Source organism: Microtus ochrogaster, chromosome X (genome assembly GCF_000317375.1).
Source record: "Microtus ochrogaster isolate Prairie Vole_2 chromosome X, MicOch1.0, whole genome shotgun sequence".
Lineage (NCBI taxonomy): Eukaryota > Metazoa > Chordata > Mammalia > Rodentia > Cricetidae > Microtus > Microtus ochrogaster.
In genome coordinates, this window is record NC_022026.1 from 51,754,708 (window position 1) to 51,762,374 (window position 7,667).

The following is a 7,667-nucleotide window of genomic DNA, read 5'->3' on the forward strand; positions in this document are numbered from 1 at the left end:
GTGAGTTACAAATGTTTTTGAAAATATTGTCCTTTGTTTATTAGTTTTGACACACTTATCAATCATAATTTGATGCAAATTAAAACTACATTAATATTCCATTTTATCCCCAGGCTGAATAGCAGTCATTAAGCAAACAAATAACAAGTGTTGGCAAAGAATGTGGAGAAAGGAAAAAATTTACAGAATTCTGATGGGAAGGTGAACTAGTCAAATCACAGTAGAAGTCAGTGTATGGGAGTTCTCAGAAACTAAAAACAGTTTCCATAAAAAAAACTTCCATATGGCCCGTTGTACAACTACTGGATATTTACCTTGGACTCCACGTCAACATAGCCCACAGATGTTTACACATCAGTCTTTATTGAAGCACTATTCACAAAAGCTAACTTACAGAACCAGCTTCATCATGTAGTCTGCAAAATTCTGATAAATGTTAATGCTTACAATGTACTTCTGCATTGAATGCCTTGCTTTCACAATCATACCCAGAGAATCGTTTGGTACTATGAGGAATAAACAAGCCTCCATCCATAGCTCCATTCAGAGCCCCCAAAACATTTTTTGCCAGTTGTAGTTCAGGCAAGACCCATATCCACATAGCAAGTGAACGCCCCAGGCTGCCCATCAATGCTTCCCGTACTGTATTCATCTCCTGTCAACTCCATTTGGCCTTCACTGATCTTGTCCACAGCAAACTTATTGAGAAGCCTGCAAGCCAGCAGCAGGCCGGTACAATAGGCTGCAGAATAGTTTGTCAGGCCAGCTTTCACATCGTATTTTGGCAGTTCGTGTGCATACGCTGAGCAGACTATCGTATCCCTTCCATACGGGCATACGCAATCTGGCAGATGACGTCTCTGTTAGTTACGCCAACCATCATTCTGTATTGGGGTGTGCTTTATTTATTTTTGTCTGCGATCACCAATTGTTTCTGAGCATAGTGGTCATTTTCCCCTTTTGCTGCCTTCTAAATTTCATTTGGTATCTCTTAAAGTAGGCCTTCTTCTTGATAGCTTTCACAGACCCCCATCCTGAGCAACAGAAACCCGCAATAGCAGCTCCAAGCAGACCTGCAGGCCTGGTAGGGCTAGGCGGAAAAAGCCATAACGTTATCTTTAAGGTCACTTTTTTGTGCTTCCGTTGCATTGGAATGTTCAGGTCTTGCTGTAGCAGGATAGCTGGGTTCTGGTGGTGCCATATTGCCCTTTCTACTATTGGTTGTGTTCTTACACTGGCATTTAGGCGTCTGGATTTGGGATGGTTATAGGTCTAGGTGTTGATTCCTGTTTTTGTCTTTGTTGGGTGGCTGTTTTGTTCCTTGGTCTTCCGACATAAATGACCAAGGATTCTAGTTAGTAATGAGTCTTCAGGTTCAGTGGGGTCTATCCACTGGGGTTTTGAGTCCCTAGATACGGCCTGGCCTTCAGTAGAGCCTTTTGAAATAGTTGGCCATAATATGGAGTCCAGGGCAGGGGGTTCAGTCTGGGGCTGTTGGGCATATTTATAAGGAGTGTTAACAGGCAGTGGGCAATGTCTTACCTGGGATCCCTAGGACCAGCCTGGTCTCCGGTGAAGCTGCCTGGGCTATGGACCAGAGTGTGGAGCCCAGGACTGGGGGCACCATCTGGGGTGTTGGTGAGCTTTAAGTAGTAGGTGATGTCTTACCTTGGGTTCCTAAATCCAACCTGGCCTCCAGTAAAGCCTAAATCTTCCTCCAAAGTTGTAAGACAGAATATGGAGTCTGGGGAGGGGTGCATGTCTTTTTTTGTTTGTTTATTTTTTTTTATGAGACAGGATTTCACTGTAGCTTTGGAGCCTGTCCTGGAACTAACTCTTATAGACTAGGCTGGCCTCGAACATACAGAGATCTGCCTGCCTCTGCCTCTGAGAGCTGGGATTAAAGGCGTACGCCACCACCACCCAGCTGCATGTCTTTTTTTTTTTAAGATAATGCTGAGTGTTGTTTAGAATGCATCCAATCCTGTGTTTATAGTATTGAAACAAATCAGAAGAATGAAACACACACAGTTACGAGATTTGCGACTTGAGGACAATCTCTTTGATTAGACTTTTGGAGAAGATCGCTAACCATATTTGTGAGCAATTAGCATGGGATGTGCTGGCAAAAGAAAGTTCTTCCGTCATCCTGAGCCCTGGAACTTCTCCATTCCCAGCTTAACTTATGTTACTCATCAGGAGAAAATGCCAGTCTGCTCATAATTGTAAGCAAGCTGTGTTAGAAGGAAACATGGCAAAACACAGAATTGATCATACGTGAACACCATTTACTTCCTGCTAAGAATAACTGTATCTGTAAGACTAACTTCTAAAAAGTTAACTTTCCTGACCGTGGGGTAAAGGGATGAAGACACACCTGACTAGTGGCCCATAGGACATGGTCCAATAAAAGTGGCATCAGTCGAGAGAACATTAAGCAGACAAGTAATAAAGTATATGTAATCCTCCCAAAGTAGAGTTTGTCCCACTACTTATGGTGACCGGCTTCCCAGTAAAGAGGGCACAGCCTTTCCATGCCCACCATGGTCTTGATAAGGCAGTTCCAGGGTCAGAAGTCCTTGAACAGTTATAGCTCCATGGCACATAGTGGAAACTTCATAGCTGGACATGTGACCTGTTAAAGAGGGGTAACCAGCAGACCCAGTAACTAGTAATAGCCACTTGTGCATTCGTTGAACTACTGTTAACTATGAAACTGGATCATTTTCCCAAAGGTCCCCAAAGCATGGAGGAAATCATTGCCAGAGCCCTGAGATGCATTTTACAGCACTGGTTTAATGCAGAGCCTGAGTTGCTCAAAACTGCTAATTTTCTGGGTTTCTGTAACAAATTTCTATCACCAAATAGGAAGTTCGAGTTAGTACTCTGTTTGGGAAGTCACCGAGCACTCTGTGCAGACTTAAGATTCCACCCCCCCAAGATTTTGCCCAAGTAACAGCTAATCCAATTTTTTTCTTTGCAATTGCGGCTAGAAACTTAGCAAACCTAGCAGAAGACTGGTTTCTGAGGCTTGTCCCTGCTCTTTGGTACCCTCTCCAGGCAGTATATCATGTTTTCAAAGTTCTTTAGTGATTAGTTACAAGAACACAATTCCCAGACCACAGCCTTTGATCTACTATCATAAATCGGCCATGCTTTTGATATGAGTGCTGGGATTTTTTACAAAATAATTCTCTTTGTTGGATGCATTCCATTTTTTTCAATTGATTTACTCCTTCATGGCGAAACAATGTATCCACCCATAAATATGCATAAGGACTTCTTTATTGAGACCATTAGGCTCTAAGAACCTCTCGTGATGAAATCCTTAGCCCCGCTCTCAGCGGTCTTCCCAAAGTAGAACAGAATGTCTTTCCTCTTCTCCAAAGAATTCCTTTTATGATAAGCTTAACATTTCTTCAGACAAAATGCTACAATTGCCAGAAACTTCCAAGCTGACATTTATTTAGTTTTTACAAGAGGAATATTTAGAATTTACACAAGGCTTACATCCGAACAGCTTCAGCTTCTGTAGGTATAAACCTCAAAGGGCAGCTCAAAAACCCCAAACTTCAAGGCCCTGCATTTGCACATGTCGGTAGAAGAGTGTCCGCATGACTGGCTCTCCATCAATATTCTAGGAGTCTCACCCCATGTGGCCACCTGCTTACCAGGAGACACTTTCAGCAGGCAGGTGTTTCTTCAGTGACAAGTGACACTTACCAGTAGTCAATTATCTACATCTCTGCCCCGTCAAAATTTCGCACAGCCTCCTGCAGGAATTAGCAGGAGTAATCCCAGAGAGGCTGTGGCGTGAGCTGCTTCTTAATCTTTCTATCGTGCTGAGGATTTAAAAGGACGCATGACCCTGCCTCTGTCCTGCACTTCACAATTGCTCTTCCAGTGAAGAGACCCAAGGTTCCCATGTCTCCAGGAACATAGCAAACTCATTTTGAAAATCAAAAGCCTGAAAAGCTGGGTCAGCAAGATGGCTCGGTCAGTCAGTATGCTTGGCACAAAGCCTGATGACCTGAGTTTGATTCCTGGGACCCAGAGAATGAAAGGAGAGAAGTGACGCCTACAAGCTGTCTTCTGACCTCCATGTGCACGCTGTAGCCCAGGCATATATAGATGGATAGACAGGGGAGTAAATAAATGTGAAAATAAAATAAATAAAATCTAAGCAAAAATGGAGACTGTATAGTATTGAAATTAAGTCTGTTTACTTGAGGGGACAAAATAACCATATAATAGTATAAGTGTGGAAACATTGCATTTACAAAACTGACAACTTACAGAAGTATAAATATCTTAGCAATTTGATCACATGAGTAAGAATAAAAATTGACCACATTTGCACATCCAGAATATACTATTAAAAGTGGTGTATTTCCAGGATAATTTCAATACTCGTATTTCTCTCTCTTCCTCCATTTCTCCCTCATTCCTTTCTCCTTTCTCTCATTAATTTTTGAAAGCATAATTTTTCTAATTTGGGTTACTTTGTCAATGTAATGCATCGCCGTTGATGTTTATTTCTTTAGTTAGCATATGATGTAGTTGGTTTTATTAAGACATCTTCACACATAGATACACGCACACAGATATCATTATACGATGTTTTTATTCTGCCTGTTCTCCTCCATTTCCTCTCCACCTTCTTGCTGGTTCCCAAAAGAGTTCTCCCTTCTGTTTTCATTACTTACATTCCATTACCATCTCTTGTGCCTTTGTTCCCATCCCCCTATTCATGCCTTCTTCTCCCAGACTCCTGTCTACTTTCAATATGTGCTTATTTTGAGGAATTCAAATAGTTTAGGAAATTACAAAGATAAGAAAATTGGCAGTCACCCACAGAACACCAACCAGAAACCATTATCAAATATTAAGGGAGTTCTAGAAAATTGCCTAGACCTATGAAATAAAAGTGGATGAACAGATGGAAACAGGCATGAAGATGTTTAAGAACCATTTTAATTAGTTTTTTGTATTAATATACAAAATAATAGATTTCACTATGTGCTCCTCATAAAAAGAACTTGGAAGTATTTTTTCAAGTCTGTAAAGAATTGTGTTGGAATTTTAATGGAAATTGCATTGCATGTATAGATTGCTTTTTTTTTTTTTGATTTTGAGACAGGGTTTCTCTGTAGCTTTGGTGGCTGTCCGGAACTAGCTCTGTAGACCAGGCTGGCCTCGAACTCCCAGAGATCCGCCTGCCTCTGCCTCCCGAGTGCTGGAATTAAAGGCGTGCGCCACCACTGCCCGGCTATAGATTGCTTTTGACAAGATTGCCATTTTTACTATGTTGATCCTACTGATCCATGAGCATGGGAGATCTTTCCATCTCCTGATATCTTCTCCAGTTTCTTTCTTCAAAGACTTCAAGTTTTTATCATATAAGTCTTTCACTTCCTTGGTTAAAGTTATCCCCAAGATATTTTATATTATTTGAGAATATTGTAAAAAGGTGTTGTTTCCCTGATTTCTTTCTCATTTTTTTGACATTTGTATACAGGAGGGCTAATGATTTTTTTAGTTAATCTTATATCTAGCCACTTCCTGAAAATGTTTAGCCTCTTTAGGAGCTTCCTGGTGGAATGCTTAGTCATTTGTATATATTACACTATCTGCAAATAATGATACTTTAATGGCTTCCTTTCCAGTTTGTGTCCCCTTGATCCACTTTTGCTGTCTTATTGCTTTAGATAGAAATTGAAGTACTGTGTTGAATAGATAGAGAGTGGACAATTTAGTCTGGTTCCTGATTTTAGTGGAATTGTTTTAAATTTCTCTCCACTTAATTTGATGTTGGCTATAGGCTTGTTGCAAATTGCCTTTATTATGTTTAGATATGTCCCTTGTTTTCCTATTTTCTCTAGGATTATTATCATGAATGGGGTATTATATTTTGTCAAAGGCTTTTTCTGCATCTAATGGAGATGATCATGTAGTGTTTGTCTTTTAGTTTATTTATATGGTGGTTTACATTGACTAATTTTCTTATATTGAACCATCCCTGCATCTCTGGCATGAATCCTACTTGATCATGTTGGATGATCATTTTGCTATTCTTAGGTTCATTTTGCAAATTTTCATGAAGGAGATTGGTCTGTAATTTTCTTTATTTGTTGAGTCTTTATGTGATTTGGATATCAGGGTATCTGTGACCTCAGAAAATGAAATTGGGCAATATTCCTTCTGTTTTCATTTTCTGGAAATATTTGAGGAGTATTGACATTAGCTCTCTTTGAAAGTTTGCTAGAATTCGGAGCTAAAGCTGTCTGGCCCTGAGCTTATTACTCTTCAATGCCTGAGATTCTCTCCCATCTCTTGTATTCTGTTGATGATCCTTGCATCGGAGGTTCCTGTTTGCATTCCTAGACTTTTCATTTCCAGAATTTCTTGTTTGCGTTTTCTCTATTGCTCCTATTTCCATTCCCAAATATTAAACAGTTTTATTATTTCCTACAACTGTTTGTTTTTCTGACATTCTTTAAGGGATTTATTCATTTCCCCACAGTTGTCTGTTTGTGTTTTCCTCGCTTTCATTGAGGGATTTATTCATGTCCTCCAATGGTTTGTGTTTTCCAGGATTTTGTTAAGAGATCCATTTCCTTCCTAAGGACCTATATCATCTTCATATAGTTGGTTTTAAGGTCCTTTTTTTTTGTGCTTCAGCTATATTGAAATATCCAGGGCTTGCTGTTGTAGAATAGCTGCCTTCTGGTGGTGCCATATTGCCCTGACTATTGTTGATTGTATGCTTACACTGGCATCTACACATATGCATTTGTGGTGATTGTAGGTCTAGGTGCTGACTTCCGGGTTTGTCTTTGTTGGATGGATGTTTTGTTTCTTGGTTTCTGCTTCCTCCCTGGATTTTCAGAGAGTGTGTTGGCTGTTTATCACCTGTTTTCTTACTTAGCGTGCTTGGCTAGTGTGGTCACAAGGAATGCTTGCTGGTGTGGGAGGCTGGCGGCAGAGAGCATCCTGGCAGAGATAGTCTATTGTAGCACTAGGAGTGTCCCCAAGGGTTGGATCTGTGGAAACAATGAGAACGGAGAAGTTCCTTGAGCAGCCCACCTGGTCTTCTGACAGATGTGCCTGTGGTTGAGCAAGGGGTGTCTGACAGAGTTGGGTGCTGGAACACAGCTACGAGAGGGGCGTGAAGGGATCAACAGGAGGCATGGACTTGGGAGTTGCAGTTGGTGTTCTGTTTCAGTGCTAGGGGTGATCCTGAGACCTGGGTCTGGGGCAGCAGAGAGCCACAGACATTTTAAAGATAAAAAGTCCTTAGAGTTGGAGGGATGACTCAGTAGTTAAGAATGCTTGCTGCTCTTTCAGAAGACTGAAATTTGACTCTCAACACCCACATTGGAGATCTTATAACAGTATGTAACTCCAGCTCCAGATGATCTGACACCCTCTGCTAACTTCCGAGGGCACCCACACAGAAGCACACACACACACACACACACACACACACACACACAATATATATATATATATATATATATATATATATATATATATATATATATATGCAAAAATAAAACTATTTTTAAAAATATTGGAACAATATACTGTGGAAAATATTTAAGCTGATTTAATGTCAGATTAGGTAGGCTTAAAGAAATATTTCCTAAAATAAAAGGAAAATCCAT

At 40.5% G+C, this 7,667-nt stretch overlaps 1 pseudogene; it reads right to left on the bottom strand.

Moving 5' to 3' along the window:
• Positions 1 to 390: 390 nt before the first annotated feature.
• Positions 391 to 1,760, bottom strand: LOC101980167 (annotated as a pseudogene).
• Between the last annotated feature and the right edge of the window lie 5,907 nt (positions 1,761 to 7,667).